The following is a 17,754-nucleotide window of genomic DNA, read 5'->3' as shown; positions in this document are numbered from 1 at the left end:
TAAAATAAAGACTTTTATAGATGAACAAAACCTCAGAGAATTTATCACCATGGTATAACTGCAGTAAAGGAAAATGAATCCAGAAAGTCTGAGATGCAGGAAGGATAGTATGAGATCAGAAAGGAATGATGAATAAATACATAAAATGGCAAACACTGTCTATGTAAACTAATTATTTTATATTTGGGAGAGTTTTTAAAAAATGATAGAATAACATTATTCAGCTACCATAAATGTCAGCTAACAGCACGCAAATCAGGATTAAGGGGAATTCTGGAGTTGAAGTAGTTTAGTCTTTTTTTTTATTATTTGGGAGAGCATTGTTAAGACATTATTTAACTTTGTTAAGCTAAATGTGCATTGTTAAAATTTAAAAGTAAGTCTAAAAATAGTGGGACTAAATTCCAAACAAATAGAAAAAGACAAAGAAACAAATACAAATTCATTCCGAAAAGGGGCAAGAAGCATAGAAGAAAAAAAAATGGAATAAGTAGAAATTAAAAAGTAAGGTGGTAGGAAGAATCCACACATATAATATTTATATGTTAATGAAATAAACTCACCAGTTCATAAAGGTATTATAAGAATAGATATAAACAAAAGTCAGCTATATGTTCTTTACAGGCAATACAGCCACAGCATAAGGTTGTAAACGGATTCAGAACAGGCCTTCCCAAAATGTGCCAAATTGGCATGTGAATTATTTTGAGCTGAAGGCAGTCAAGACCCTGCAGGCTCATGAGAGACTTTCATTTCTTCCTTAAATAATTTAAATTAGGGGCCTTGCCCTTAATAAGACTTATCACTAGAAATAAATTTTTATGACCTGTCTATGTCAGGACAAACTTCTAATTACTGAACATCTGCTCTTCTTCTTGTCCTGCCAACAACCTTCCTCCTCCCTGAAGCCCCATGGTGGCTTACCTCATCCTTAGTTCAGAATGTCATCTATACCTCATTTTCCCTTTCTGTTCTGAATCTCTCATGTATGTGGGATTCCTGTTAAATTTGGTTATTTTCTCTTGTTAATCTGTCTCATATAGATTTAATTATTAGACCAGCCAAAAAAGAACCTTGAAGGATAGAGGAAAGTTTTTCTTCCTTCACAGTTGAAATAATAGAAGGGAAAAAGATATACTAGGCAAGTACCAAAAAAAAGCATAACAGAATGGATAGCAAACATAGATAGGCTTAAAGAAAAATCCATTATTAGCAATAGAGGAACTATTACATAATAAAAGGTTCAATTTACCAGGAAAATGTATGAAGTCTAAGCTTGTATGAACCTAACAGAACAGCCTCAAAGTAGATTAAGCCAAATTTATATAATTAATATTTTATTGGGGAGAAATCACGAAACCCATCATCATAGAAGGAGATTGCAACATATCTTCCAATTATTGGTAGGTTAAGCGGCTGTAAAATCAGTAAAGATTCAGAAGATTTTAATAATTAACAAGTTTCATGTAATAGTCATCTCTAGAATTATACACTCAGCATTAAAGAATTCATGTTCGTTTCAGGCACACGAAATAGCTGAAACAAATTGATTACATAATAGATCATAAAGTAAGGCTTAATAATTTTCAGCGATTTTTTTTACCAGAAATAAGATTATTTACAATTATCAACTTATTAGAAATAACAAGAGTTTAACAAAGTGATTGACTATAAAATTAGTATAATAAAATCAATAGCTTTTCTATACCCCAGTAACAAACACAAAACATCATTTAAAAAAGACATTATCCCATAACTCCATGCACTCGCCCCTCCCGTCCTCTTTCTGCCATCTTTTTGTGCTGCCATAGTGGTGTGCATTAATGTCCTGTCTGATGCTCTCAAGAGCTTCAACAATGCCAAGAAGAGAGGCAAATGCCGGGTTCTTATTAGGCCATGTTCCGAAGTCGTCGTCCAGTTTCTAACTGTGATGCGGAAGCGTGGTTATGTTGGCGAATTTGAAATCTTTGAGGATCACAGAGCTCAGAAAATTGTTGTGAACCTCACAGGCAGGTTAAATAAGTGTGGAGTGATCAGCCCCAGATTGGATGTGCAACTCAGAGATCTAGCAAAATGGCAGAACAACCTGCTCCTGTGCTGTCAGTTTGGTTCCATTGTACTGACAACCTCATTGGGCATCATGGACCATGAAGAAGCAAGATGAAACACAGGTGGAAAAATCCTGGGATTCTTTTTCTGGGGATGTAATACATACATACAAATAAAATGCCTCCATGAGAAAATAATTAAATTAAAGAACTACAAAAAGACATTATCTATTTACAATAGCAACAAAGACCATAAGGTTCTTAGGAATAAATATAACAAGACCTTTTTGCAGGAAATTACAAATTGAGAGATGCCCATGTTCATTGACAGACTTAGTTTCATAAAGATGTCAGTTCTCCCCAAATGGTTCTGTATAAATTTAATGCAGTTATATACTATATATGTAGTTGAAGAGCCAGGAATAGGAGGGGGAAATATTTTAAAGCCATTACAGTAATTCAGGTGAGAAGCAAAGAAGGCCTGAATTAGAACATTAGCAGTGAAAAATGATACATCGATGCAAGAAGAGTAAAATCTGCTTAATTTGGCAGTTTTCTGAAAGTGGAGTGTAGGAGTCAGATGACTATGCTCCATTATGACTAAGCTGGTTTGTCTCAGGAATGCAAAGATGCATTAAGACCAGGATATCTAATAATATCCTACTTAATAGATCAAACTTAAAAATAATGTGTAAATACATGCCTAAAAGGCTTTTGATGAAATTCAACCTATTTTTTTCATTAAAATGTTTCAGAAAATGGAAATAGAAAGATATTGCCTAATATGATAAATATCTATTTTAAAGCAAAAATCAACAGTCATATTGAATGGTAATATTTACTGGGTTTATTCCCATTATAATCAGAAATAAAATGTGGTTGCCTACAATAACCATTAATCTTAAACACATTTTTCTGAAACCTGTGGTTAAAAATAAAGCTATAAAACAGAGACAATTGAAAAGAAGACAAAAATTGTCATTATTTGCGGATAACATAATAGTCTACTAAGAGAAGCTCTGAAATTGACAAGAGAACAGTAAAAGTTCTAACCAGTGATTGAACACAAGATAAATATCCCCAAATAAGTAGTTTAGTATATACTAACAAAGTACCAGGCACTATTTATTTATTTAGTTAGTTAGTTAGTTAGTTTCAGGTGTACAAAACATGTAATAGTTAGACATTTCACCCCTTACAAAGTGATAAACCCTCTCCCCCAATCTATTGCCCCTTTGATATTGTATATATCTATTACAATTCTATTGACTCTATTCCCTATGCTGTACTCCATATCCTGTGACTATATATATATTAAATTATAGTTGATATACAATATGATTTAGCTTCAGCTTCAGGTGTACAGTGTAGTGGTCAGGCATCTACACCATCCGTGAAGTGGTCCCCCTAATAAGACATGTGCCCATCTGACATCCTACAAAGTCTTTACAACATTATTGATTATATTCCCCAAACTATCTTTCATTTCCCCTTGGCAATATTGTAGTTTACCAATTTATGCTATGTAATCCCTTCCCCTTTTCTCCCTTATCCATACCCCCCTCCCTTCTAGCAACCATCAGGTTTTCCTCTATATCTCTGAGACTATTTCTGTTTACTTTGCTCATTTATTCTGTTCTTTAGATTCTACATATAAGTGAGATCATATGGTATTTGTCTTTCTCTGACTGACTTATTTCACTTGGCATAATGTTCTCTAGGTCCATCCATGTTGTTGCAAATGGTAAGATTTCATTCTTCTTTATAGCCGAGTAATATTCCATTGTATAAATGTACCACAGTTTCTTAATCCAGTCGTCTACCGGTGGGCATTTTGGTTGTTTCCAAGTCTTGGCTATTGTAAATAGTGATACAATAAACATAGGGGTGCATATATTTTTTCGAATTAGCATCTTGGGTTTCTCTGGATAGATACCTAAGAGTGGAATTGCTAGGTCATAAGGTAGTTCCATTTCCAGTTTTTCTGAGATACCTCCATACTGATTTCCATAGTGGCTGCACCAATCTGCAATCCCACCAACAGTGCGCAAGGGTTCCCTTTTCTCCACATCTGCGCCAGCACTTGTTGTTTGATTGATTGATTGATTGATTTTAATTTATTGGGGTGACAATTGTTAGTAAAATTACATAGATTTCAGGTGTACAATTCTGTATTACATCATCTATAAATCCCATTGTGTGTTCACCCCCCAGAGTCAGTTCTCCTTCCATCACCATATATTTGATCCCCTTACCCTCATCTCCCACCCCCACCTTCCTTACCCTCTGGTATGTTTGTTGATTTATTGATGATAGCGATTCTAACTGGAGTGAGGTGGTATCTCATTGTGGTTTTTATTTGCATTTCTCTAATGATTAGTGAGGTTGAGTATTTTTTCATATGTCTGTTGGCCATCTGTATGGCCCCTTATAAAAATGTCTCTTCATGTCCTCTGCCCATTTTTTAATTGGGTTGCTTGTTTTTTTGATGTTGAGCTGAATGACTATTTTATAAATTTTCGATATCAACCCCTTGTCAGATGTATCATTGGCAAATATCTTCTCCCATTCAGTAGGCTGCCTTTTTGTTTTATTGATGGTTTCCTTTGCTGTGAAAAAGCTTTTAAGTTTGATATAATCCCATATGTTTATTTTTTCTTTTACTTCCCTTCCCTGAGGTGATATATCAGTAAAAATATTACTCAGGGTACTGTCTCCCTATATATACTCCCTATATTTACTCCCTATATTTTCTTCTAGGAGTTTTATGGTTTCAGGTCTTATATTTAAGTCTTTAATCCATTTTGAATTTGTTCTCGTATATGGCGTAAGGAGGTGGTCCAGTTTCATTTTTTTGCATGTGTCAGTCCAGTTTTCCCAGCACCATTTATTAAATAGACTGTCTTTACCCCAATGTAAATTCTTGCTTCCATTGTCATAGATTAAATGACCATATAGGCATGGATTTATTTCTGGGCTCTCTGTTCTGTTCCATTGATCTATGTGTCTGTTTTTATGCCAGTACCATACTGTTTTGATTGCTATAGCCTTGTAGTATGATATGATGTCAGGCAGCGTGATACCTCCCACTTTTTTCTTATTTCCCAAGATTGCTGTGGCTATTCGGGGTCTTTTATGGTTCCATATAAATTTTAAGATTATATGTTCTACTTCTGAGAAAAATGTCATTGGTAGTTTGATAGGAATTGCATTGAATCTATATATTGCTTTAGGTAGTATTGACATTTTAACTATATTAATTCTTCCTATCCATGAACATGGTATGTGTTTCCATTTATTTGTATCTTCTTTGGTTTCTCTCTTCAGTGTCTTATAATTTTCTAAGTACAGGTCTTTTACTTCTTTGGTTAAATTTATTCCTAGGTATTTTATTGTTTTAGAAGCAATTATAAGTGGGATTGATTTCTTGATTTCTACTTCTGATAGTTTATTGGTGTATACAAATGCAACTGATTTCTGAATATTAATTTTGTATCCTGCTACTTTACTAAATTCATTTATCAGTTCTAATAGTTTTTTTGGGAATCTTTGGGGTTCCCTTTATATAGTATCATGCCATCTCCATATAAAGACAATTTTACTTCCTCCTTTCCAATTTGGATGCCTTTTATTTCTTTTTGTTGCCTGATTCCTGTGGCTAGAACTTCCAGAACTATGTTGAATAAAAGTGGTGAAAGTGGGCAGCCTTGTCTTGTTCCTGATCTTAAGGGGAAAGGTTTTAGCCTTTCTCCATTCCAGGCATTCTTGTAGACACCATAAGGAATACAAAACTGGTAAAATGACCCTTACTGTAAGGACCTTAAATCTATTTGAGAACTAAGCTATTAAAAGAAAACACAGGTTTGTGGGCTCCACACAAGAATAATGGTGGCTGTCCCTCGTCCGGAAGCCGCACAACTCAGTCCTTCCCTGTGTGTCTCTGGTGCCTCGCGAATTGACTGACCCAGGTCCTGGGTCAATCACACTGTAAAAAGGTTCCCATCTACATGCTATGAGAGACAAGGAATGGAAAGAGGACTGGAAGTCATCTATCACACCTAGGTTCACATATGCTATTGGAAGGAGACAGTGGACAGAAAAGCCAGGTTATAACCATAGTCACTGCAAAGGAAAGAAGAAAAAGCAAGAGAAGCATGTGAATGTGACCAGATGACACTGTAATCTCTTTAGCCACAAAAGGGCCTGAAAGTCTCTTCTCTATTCAGGTCAAAATTATCTTTTATACATAATTTGGAATAAGTTATACTTCCATGATATCTTTTTATCTCCAGTGCTTAAAAAAATTTGTTTTTATTATTTTATTTTTGAGTCAGTAATCAGTGGAGGAATCTTTGGTAGTTTGTTTTCTCAATGTCTATTTACAGAGAGTCTTCATGCCAGTGCCTGGTGAATCTTTTATAGCCTCTGCTAGGATAAGGTCACCATTGAGGACTTAGGATAGAGATGAGGATGATAACTGGAAAAAGCCATATATGTACTAAAATTCCAACAGCAGCATCAACGGAATCTAGAGACAAAGAAAATAAATGCCAAGAAACAACAAAAAAAGGAGAATAAGTATTCCATGTAACTGCCAATACAACTTTGATGAACTAAAGAAACAATTTTTGTGTATGGGAAACATTTTTGGAAAACTTTTTTTTTCCAGTTTTATTTATCAACTTCATTTCCAATACAAGTGAAAGGAATATAACTTGGATATATGGTTAGCCACTTGATAAAATAAACATATTTGCAGAGTTAAATTGATATAAAATGCTATAAAAATTTGTTCAGAAGATATTTATGTGGGTTTGTGGCTGCGCTCAACCTCAGAGTTCTGCTAGCTACATAAAAGCATGCACACATAGAAAATTCTCAGAAATTCTAAAAGGTCAGCTTTCCCCGCAAGCTTCCAGAAATCCTTAAGCTTAAAGACTGTGGGAAAAACTGCTCTTGATGAAAACAAGGAAGGGATTGTCATGGGTAGGGAAATTAATTACTACAAATAGTGGATTATGTATGTTTAGACCAGTTCAATATGTATAAATTAAGTAAATAATTATCTCTTTAGTGTAATTTTTAGAAGCACTGTGAAGTCCATTGTAGCTAAAAAAATATCCAGCAGTCTGCGTTCCTTCTATAGTTGGTATTTCAACTAAAGCCTCATGTCCAGGTAATACCTTTTAGAGTATATACCTTACCTAGGAAGGCTAACATAGGTAAAACCAATAATTCATTAACCTGGCTTAAGTTACAAAAGCTCTCTCATCTAGGAGAGAGCTGGGTTTTGAAAATAAGAGGTACAATCTCAGCTTTTGATGGTGTGGGCCATAGAAACATTTATTGTCTGAGAAGTGTTGGTAGCCTGAGTGGTTAGGAAGAGGCTTTTGGCCTCCAAACTGGTTTGTACTAGAAATTAACATTATTTTAATATGCATCAAACTGAACTTAATAAGTGATATTAAATAGATACATATGTAACAGAATTCTTTCTCATACCAAAGAGAATATTTTTTGTTTAATGAGGATTATTTGTTTTCCCTGATTTATAGAGGCTAAATCAAACTAACTTCAGTACATAAGAAAGGAAAGAAGGGATGGAGTGAGGGAGGGACGGAGGGAAAGAGGGAGGGAGGGAGGAAGGACAAATTTTAAAAATAGAAGAAAACTAAGTAGGTGTTGGATAAGTGACATGAGAAGGTCACTACTGCTAAGAGTATAAATTAGTACAAACTTTCCAGAAAGCAAGCTGGCACTTTATTCCGAGAGTTTTATTTTATACTTCTTGGACTTGCTGATTCTCCCTATAGGAATTTTTCCAATGGAATTAATCAGATACATGGGCAAATATCTGTATGTGGAGATATTTTTTCCAGTATTGTGAATAACAGTAAATACTGGAAACAATCTAAATATTCATCAAAATCACTGGTGGGAGAAAGATGAGAACATTTGTAGAATACAGAATACTATGGATCTACTAACAAGTGTCTTGGAAAAATGGAAAATTTTCACTGTAGAGTATTTGTGTGATGAAAATGGATTATAAAACAATGTAAATATGTACATTTACTTCCCCCGCCCCTTAAAAGTGGGAAGAGTGAGCAAGAGAAAAATAAATCAATTAATCTGAATGCATAAAAATCTTATCAGTGGTTGTTTCTGGATAGTAACTTTTTTAGTTTATCTGATTTTTTTTTAACATTGTTATAACAGGCAAATGTTACACTTGTTCAGGTATACTTGGTATACTTGGCCAGGTCAATGTCAGGAGTAGTCTTTGTTTCTAAATGGCAGAATTATGGTTTCACCTAGTTCTGTTTCACTGTAATCCATGTGTTTATGATGGGGCAGACAAAGTAGATGAAGAATCATTGGAGACAGACTACTCTTTTGAGAAGTTTGGTGAAAAGATGAGAGAGGTGTGTGTGTGGATGTAATTAGAATTAAATTCCATAACTATACAGCCAGCATCACTGTTTCCTTCCTTTCACAGCCAATCTTATTCTTTTTACATCTTTTTTTTTTAAAAATAAAGCCTTATAGATGGGTAAAGTGAAAGCTAAATGGCCCTCTTCTCCCTGCCCTGACTCTCCCCGTTTTCCTCCCCAATAGATTGTGAGCAGAGCAAACAATGCTGAAGAATCCTTGTCTGTGCATGTTATTTTACACAAATGGGATCCCATCATGCATATTATTCTACAGTTCATTCTTGTCATGAAATGTTACCTAGACATTACTTTTATGTCATGTGTATGACATACACAATGAAATACTGCTACATGAGTCTTTCTAAATCATAGCCTATATAAAACTTACTTGCTTAAAAATCTCCCATCATTTCACAGTATCTTTTAAATTAATTCGTATTCCTCAGACGAGCATTCAAGATCTTGTGGTCTGAATCCAGCTTACTTTTCAACTTGATCTTCCACTATTTTGTGCTTACCCTGAGTCCCAACCAGCTTCAGTGCTTATTGATGATCCCTTGTGTCTTTGTTAATCTTGTTTCTTGTGACTAAAATTTCTCTCATGTTACTCCTCATCTTTTTGTGTTCAAATGCTGTCTTTCCTTCTTGCTATCCTTTCTTCTTTTCCTCAAATAGACGATAAAATTGGAGGGGGGACGGGGAGTATGTCTTACTCATCATCGTTATTCAGTGCCTTTTATAATTCATGGCTCATAGTAGATGTTCAGTGAATGTTTGTTGTTTTCTTAAGTCATTTACTCATTCAGCTGATAGACCAGGATGATTTGAGTACAGTTAGTTTCTCATTCTAAACCCACCCAGCTCTAATCTCCTCCCCATTTAAATTACCCAAAGCACCTTGTATTGCTTGTGTATTCTTTATCGTTATCTTAATAGACTGTAAGCTCCTTAATAACAAAGACTATGTTTACTTAGTTTTGTATTCTTGTAGCGACTAGCAGAATGCCTATCAACAGTAAGCACTCAGGAAACATTAACTGGATATGACTGAATTATATGCACCCCTATGTTTACTGCAGCACTATTCACAACAGCCAAGATGTGGAAACAATCGAAATGCCCATCGATAGATGACTGATAAAAAAATTGTGGTACATTTATACAATGGAATATTACACTGCCATAAAAAAGAATGAACTCTTACCTTTTGCAACAACTTGGATGGACCTAGTGGATATTTTGCTAAGTGAAATAAGTCAGACTGAGAAAGGCAAATATCATATGATCTCACTTATATGTGGAATCTAAAGAACAGAATAAACGAACAAACAAAACAGAAATAGGCTCATTGATAAAGAGAACAAACTGATGGTTGCTAGATGGGAGGGGGTTAGGGGATGAGTGATGAAGGTGAAAGGATTAGGAAGTATAAAGTGGTAATCACAAAATAGTCACGGGGATGTGTAATACAGTATGGGGAATATAGCTAATAATGTTGTAAAGAGTACTGTCAGATGGGTACTAGACTTATCAGGGGATCACACCATAGATTATATAAACGCCTAACCATTGCACTGTACACCTGAAACTAATACAAAATAATATTGAATGTCAACTATAATTTAAATATATATATATATATATATATATATGGTCATGGGATGTAAAATACAGCATAGGGAATATAGTCGGTGGTATTGTAATAGCTATGCATGGTGTCGGATAGTAGACTTGTTGGGGTTATCACTTTGTGAGGTGTGTAAATGTCTAATCATTATGTTGTTTTGTACACCTGAAACTGATAATAAAGATAAATAATAATTTAAAAAACTGAATTAAATTGGGGAAGAAATCCCAAACAAAAGCCTGAAGTTTGAGTGGTGGCCGGTTAGCTCAGTTGGTTAGAGTGTGGTGCTGATAAGACCAAGGTTGTTGGTTCGATCACCACGTGGGCCACTGTGAGTTGCGCCCTCCTTAAAAAAAAAAAAAGCCTGAAGTTTGTACTATCTAAGGAGTTCGTGATCATTCTGCAATACAAGTCCATGTCTATAAAGATGGCTCTAAAATGCTTGAAGTTTGTAGCAGTTACAGGCCTTTAAACTAAGAGCTTAAATTTAAAGCATTAATAACTGGCTTCTGTTTTCAAACCCAAGCACTATCTAAATGATAAAGCTGCTTAAGAATAATTTATTATTTTTTTATAGCAACCCTACATTATTTTCAGTTCAATTATGAAGAAGCAAAGGCATAGAGAGAAGCTTTGTGACTCATTCATAGTTTAACAGGAAAGGATCAATGAAGTAAGATTTGAAAGACTATACTGTTAGAAATATACTGACATTGTCAAATGTGGTATCCATGACATCAACCTGAAATTTAGTGATTGTGCCCAAGTGCCCTTATGTTCTTTTAATAGAATTCCAAAATATTTGTCTTCTGTGAATTCATGCATGCATGCATGCAACAACTATTTATTGAGCATTGATTATGTGTCAGTTAGGCATTAATTTAGGTGCCAGAATAAAGCAGAGAATAATATAAGGAGCCAACCTTAGTGGAGCGCACAGTGAATTGAATATAGAGGAAAATGGCTGCCAGGAGACTTGGATTCTGGTCCCTGTGTCCTGACTCTGAGCAGCTCACCCTGTCTGTGCTTTGTTTCTTGTGTAAAATGAGCAGGTTAATCAAGAACTTTTTAGGGTTTTTAAAGGTCTTTTAGTCCCTTCAAAGTTCAGAGTCTGTAAATTAGACAGAAATCTTAATTTTCCAGAAAGACAAAACTGGAGACTGGTTTCTTTCATTTAGTTTATTTCTTTCCTGTAGTATTTTTTTGCTTCCTGTTTCTGTATAGCTGAACTCCTTCCTACCCACTTATTTTTCTTTAACCTTCTGCTGTGGTTTGTAATTCAGGTGGATTTTATAGTGCTTGGTTATGTTCAGACTTAAATTATGTTGTAGTATTTAGAAATATTTCAAAACTTTATGGTTCTGTGATGGTGTTAGTTAATCAGAACCTTTGGACCCAATATACTGTAGGTCTTTGCTTGGAGATACACACACACCGTTAATTAAATCAGTAAACTAAAATCAGAGTTATGTGCAATCTGAATATATTTTATTTTCCCCTAGGAATGTAGGAACAAAGTCATTTTCTTGAATCAGTCCTCTTTCTCCATCCTTACCAATATTTTATTGGCTAGCCACTTCCATTGCTGGTTTAAACTCCTCTAAAAGGTATATAATATAAAATGACATTTTAGAAAACTTTCATGACATGGATAAATATTCAGGGAATATTAAGCGAAGTAAGCGAGTTATAGAAAAATGTTTTGTCTTTTAAAAATTGTTACATATCTGTAGAAAAAGACTTAAAAATTATATAATAAGGGAAGTAAAAGCTAAGATGAATGAATGGGACTATATCAAACTAAGAAGCAAAAGAAACCATCAACAAAATAAAGAGGCAACCAACCGCATGGGAGAAGATTTTTGCAAACAACGCCTCTGATAAGGGGCTAATATCCAAAATATATAAGGAACTCAACAACAAAAAAACAAACAGTCCAATAAAAAAATGGGCAGAGGACCTGAATAGACATTTTTCCAAAGAAAACATACAAATGGCCAATAGACATATGAAAAAATGTTCAACATCACTAATCATCAGAGAAATGCAAATAACCACAATGAGATATCACCTCACACCAGTTAGAATGGCTATCATCAACAAGACAAATAATGAGAAGTGTTGGAGAGGCTGTGGAGGAAAAGGAACCCTCATACACTGTTGGTGGGAATGCAGACTGGTGCAGCCGCTATGGAAGGCAGTGTGGAGGTTCCTCAAAAAATTAAAAATACAATTACCATATGACCCAGCAATCCCTCTCCTGGGTATCTACCCAAAAAATCTGAAAACATTTATCTGTAAAGATATATGTGCTCCAGTGTTCATTGCAGCTTTATTTACGGTGGCCAAGACATGGAAACAACCAAAATGTCCTTCTATAGATGAATGGATAAAGAAATTGTGGTATATATACACAATGGAATACTATTCGGTGGTAAGAAAAGATGAAATAGGACCATTTGTGACAACATGGATGGATCTTGAGATTATTATGTTGAGCAAAATAAATCAGACAGAAAAATTAGAGAACCATATGATTTCACTGATATGTGGTATATAAAACTGAAAACAACAAACAAATGAAGAAACAAAAACTCATAGACACAGACAATAGTTTAGTGGTTACCAGAGGGTAAGAGGGTTGGGGGGTGGGAGATGAGGGTAAGGGGGATCAAATATATGGTGATGGAAGGAGAACTGACTCTGGGTGGTGAACACACAATGCGATGTGTAGATGATGTGTTACAGAGTTGTACACCTGAAATCTATGTAGCGTTGTTAACAATTGTCACCCCAATAAACTTTAATTTTTAAAAAAATATTATATGACAAAAGTTGTGTTCATCTGTGGATGATGAGGTTATGTTTTCCTTTTTATGCTTTTCTGCATTTTCCATTTTTTTCTGTAATGAATAATATGTATTATTTTTGAAATCAGAAAAATAATTAAGATAACTATGTAAGGAAGTACAACATGTCTCTTAACCTCTGTGCTTTAGTTTCCCCCCTGGTATCTTGCTGCTTACAAACCCCCGTTGGTTTCCTGTGGCCTGCTAAATGAGACCCCAGCACCCCCGGCCCACTGGAGCCTTCACAACCTGGCTCCAGCAGCCTGCCTTTCCATCTCATTGCTGCCCTTTCCTCTCTGCAGAATTTCTCAAGAATCCTTGAATGTGTCATGTTCTTTGGGATTCAGTCTTTCAGTTGTTTAGGACAAAAATCCTTCTAAAGTTACCTTCAACTCCTGACTCTTGTATATCAGAAAAGCTACCACTTCTCACCACCTCCACCGCTGCCACCCCCACTGCTACTCCAGCCACCTGGGTGGTTGCAACAGCTCCCTAACCGCCTTCCAGCTTCCATCCTTCCCTCAACCACATCTGACCTCCACACAGTTGTCAGGGATTTCCTTTTAAAATGTCAGCCAGATCATGTCATTCTTCTGCTGGAAACCCCCCAAAAGTTCCCCACCCCATTCAGAGTATAAGCCACAGTCCTTACAAGGTCTAAGAGCCCAGTGCAAGCCCTGTGTAACCTGACTCTCCTTATGTCTCCAACCTCCTCACCTCTCCTGGTTTCATTCTGTACACTGCCCACTTGCTATTCTTCATCATAACACTCACATGCTGCCTCAGATGTCTGTACTTACAGTTCCCTTTCTCTGGAATGCTGTTCCCTCAGGTATCTGCTCAAATGTCACTTTATCAGGGAGGCCTTCCTTGATCACCTTATCTAAAATAGTACACTTACACCCCGTCGCATTCTCCTCCCTCTTTTCCATTTCATTTTTTTCAAGGCGTTTAGCACCACCTGACATAGTTGATGTGTATATTTTCCATCCGTCTGTCTCCTTCCACTAGAATGTAAGCTGCTCAAGGGCTGGGACTTGTTTTGTTCACCTCTGCTCCCATCACCTATGAGCACATCAGCCCTTCCAGTCTGCTTTGAGATCTTGTTCTGTCAATTACCTCTGTTGCCTAAAATTTCATCTTCCTTGTCTATTGGATAATTTCTTGTTGTCAATAAGCATTTTCAAGTCTTTCTCCTCATTGAAAACAAACATAACCAACCTGCTCTCAACTCTGTATCTTCTAATTATGAAGGCATTTGTTCTCCCCCTTCCTTTTAAGTTTCTTGGAAGAGTTTATTGCATTAATTCCCCCTCCCCTCGTTTTTCCCTTGGTCCTCTGTAACAAGGCTTCCATTTCCAGCGAGCCAGTGAAGTGTTCTGATTGTGAGAAATAAGTAGGCATATTTTGTTCCTTTTATTACTTTACTTTTCTAGAGCATTGTGCTGATTATTCCTTTTTCCCCCTTGTAATAATTCTCCTTTCAGCCTTTCCGAAGCCTTACTTTTCTTATTCCTCATCCTTATTGATGGTCTTTGCTCGTTCCTTCTCCGCCCCTTACATAGGAGTGTCCCGTAGGGCTCTGTCCTTAGGTCTCTTCTTGGCTCTGAACCCCCCACTAGGACTGCATCTGTCCTTTGCTTTTAACTACTGTTTGTGCACCGATGACTCCCAGATCTGTATCTTTTGCCCACATTTTTCTCTTGCGCTTTAGAGTTGTATTTCCATCTCTCTCCTGGACATACCCTACTTGATATCCCGTGCCACATCTTCAAAAATGTACACAGTAGTAACCCTTCTGACACCACAACTCAACATAATAACAATTGCTTCGTCACAGTTCCCCCTTGGCAGTGACCCACCTGGTCATTTCGCAGACTCTGGGGAGTGACCCTCACCGGCTTCCTCTGTCTCAGCACTGCCGTATCGGAGGGTCCTTCTCTCTCACATGGCTCTTTTCAATCCATTCCCTTGTCTCGGTTTTCATTGCCCCTGCCATAGTTTAGATCTTCATCCTTTCCCCCTTTGTAGCACTGTCCTTAAAGGATATACTCTAAAGCCAGACTAAATAGATTCTAATTTTGGATATGCCACGTATTAGTTCTATGACTTTATATAAATGATCATATAAAGTGCTTAGAATAGTGCCTGACACATTGTGTTTGTTGTTGTTTGTACCATTATAGTACTGCCTAGCTGACCTCTGTACACTGGTCTCTACTCCTTCTAACACATTTTCTACTCTGCCACAGAGTCAGCTTTTGAAAATGGACATCTGACCACATCATTCTGTTTTAAAAAATTTCTGTGGCTTCCCATGGTCCAACCACTACGTATATCCTGCTCATCTCCACTGTCCCTTTTCTCTCTCTCTGTTATGTTAAATAATTGGCAGTTTTCCAAATCAGCTGTCGTCTTGCATGCTGTGGCATCATCGTACATGCTGTTTCTTCTACTAGAAGTCAGGTCCTTCCTTTCCTGTTTTATCTGGGAATATTTAATGATCCTTCAAGACCGTGTTTATTTTATTTTTTCACATTCAAGTTTCACTTTTAATCAGTCAAATGCATCAGTTAACCAATCACAGCCAATAGTTACAGAAAGCCAAGGATAATGGTACTCTGACGGATTAAGACAAATGCGAGAATGATATGCTCTTAAGGAACATGCAATGCGGTAGGAGAACAAAACAGACAAACTTGAAACACTAAGGGTCCATCCCTGAGAGTGCTAAGCGGAGCGCACCTTACAAGTGGGCAGCATTTCAGAGGACAAAATCACTGCTCACGGATCTGGGGGAGTCGAGTGTTAGGGTAGTTAGGAAGGCTTTGTGGAGAAGCAGGAGTTGTGCTTGAGTTGTGCCTGGAAGGGTGGTACGGGTGGCAACTGTGGCCCAGGGACCAGGAAGCACTGAGGTGGCAGTTGTCAGGTTGCTAAGTAGAGGAAGGATGCTGAGCAGTGCTGGGGTCACAGGCTGCTCCACCACCTGCTGGGGCGGCAGCAGATCTCTGGGGTCTCCAGAGCAGGGAGCGTCCTGAGGAACCGGTATGTTGTCATGATGTATCTCAGGCCAAGCCGTCCTGGTGCCTGAGGCAAAAGGAGAACTCAGTAGCACTCATCCCATTCTTCATTCAGAATTTTGATATTTTCTTCATTGTAGATTATTTTTGCATTAATTTTGATTTTTAAAAATACTGCAATAAAACATGATGTATCTTGGTTAACTGCATTTTGGGGCACCCCTTAAATTTTGTGCCCAAAGCAAGTTACCTCACTTGCCTCACTCTGGTCCCAATACTGTGTTCTATTTCTGAAGTTTGGTGGAGGGGACGTGGGTATTTGTTTTATTATTATTAAAATAATTATGGCTTACTCATGTTATAAATATTCTTTGGTTAATAGTATTTCATAGAAACAATTAAGGTAAAGAAATTCGGAACTTTGAAGCCTGAAAACCACAAAGGGGAAAAGAATCGTCTGTGCTCCTGAGTCAGTCTCTAGGGGAGAATAACCCCCTCTTGCTGCAGTGTATGCAGTGGTTGCAGAAGAGGGCTGTTTGGCCTGTGTCTGAGTGGGTGAAATGTAATGGGGGGTGGGGATACCAGAGGCTGTTATCCACTTGGAGATAGGCCTTGAGCAACTCAGCTTCTGCAGCCGGAATGATTGCTGGAGGCGAGCTCCCACAGCCGGGCCACACAGGGGGGACTTGGCCCCCACCTCAGATAAAGCAGACCCATCCAGCCCTGCTCGGGGAGACGCTGCTCACTGCTCTCCACAGGGCCACGGCCCAAGGAGCAATGGAAGATTCATGGACTCTCTAAATATCTCAGGGCTACTTGCGTCCAAGAAAAGAAGTGGTGTTTGACACAAAGAGTAATACTAGTACATCTAAAAATGTAAGATCTAAAAAAAATGTGAGATCTATTGTTTATTAGTACATTAGTGACTGATAAAAGATTCTTTTGAACCAGGGAAGTCGATTAGCACGTGGCACAAATCTCCAAAAAAGCCAAGGATAGGTTGAAAGGTGCAGGCTTCTCCCAGTGCACCAGGCGCTCTGCTCTGTCCTTTGATGTGGACCTCCCCGCCAGTGCCCACGTGCAGCGAGAGCTTCTCTGGGCTCAGGGTGGGTGTTCTGGCACAACGTGTGAAAGCTGCAGGCTGAATTTCACTGCCACGCAGTGAGTGGTCACAGAAGATGGCTGCTTCCTGAGGCCGAGGACCAAGATCTCCACCACACACTTGCTGGGATAATGACCCCTCTTGGCAGCACAAGAGGCAAAGAATTGAAGGGGAGATAAAGAGTTTTCCAGACAAACAAAAGCTAAAGAAGTACATCACCACTAGACTGTCCTTACAAGAAATGTTAAAGGGAATTGATTCTTCAATTGTTGAGCAAAACATCTGAACGGAATGAAAACGTCCTCTGCGAGAATCGATGCCGGTGGGGGTATAGGAATGAGTGGCTGTCATCGAGCTAGAGCCCACCCACTGCAGAACTCGTAGTGCTTAGAGCCACGCAGAGCCCATACGGGGAACATTATGCACCCGGGGTTTTCTTACATGTAGTTGTCTTTATTGGTACTGTACTTCCACCTCATCGAAACATTGGCACAGACTATTGGGATCTTCACAGTGCATGCGCTTTTCCAGTGACGAAACGTCTGGGAGTCGTAGCAGACCGCGTTTGATCCTGGCGCAAACACATCAGCCACAGGAGCTTTTGGTTTGTGGCTAGATGAACCAATAAAGCACTTCCTTTTAGGCAACTCCGTTAAGCCAGGCTTCTTGAGCAC

General features: G+C 37.6%; 1 protein-coding gene and 1 pseudogene across 3 annotated transcripts in view; both read left to right on the top strand.

Moving 5' to 3' along the window:
• Positions 1–17,754, top strand: part of ASCC1 (activating signal cointegrator 1 complex subunit 1) — a 91,394-nt gene that overhangs the window by 47,899 nt on the left and 25,741 nt on the right. The gene's annotated exons all lie outside the window — the stretch shown is intronic.
• Positions 1,760–17,649, top strand: LOC117036277 (40S ribosomal protein S15a-like; annotated as a pseudogene).

The sequence above is a fragment of the Rhinolophus ferrumequinum genome, chromosome 16 (genome assembly GCF_004115265.2).
Source record: "Rhinolophus ferrumequinum isolate MPI-CBG mRhiFer1 chromosome 16, mRhiFer1_v1.p, whole genome shotgun sequence".
In the NCBI taxonomy this organism is placed as follows: Eukaryota; Metazoa; Chordata; class Mammalia; order Chiroptera; family Rhinolophidae; genus Rhinolophus; species Rhinolophus ferrumequinum.
This window is presented reverse-complemented; position numbering and strand designations above follow the sequence as displayed.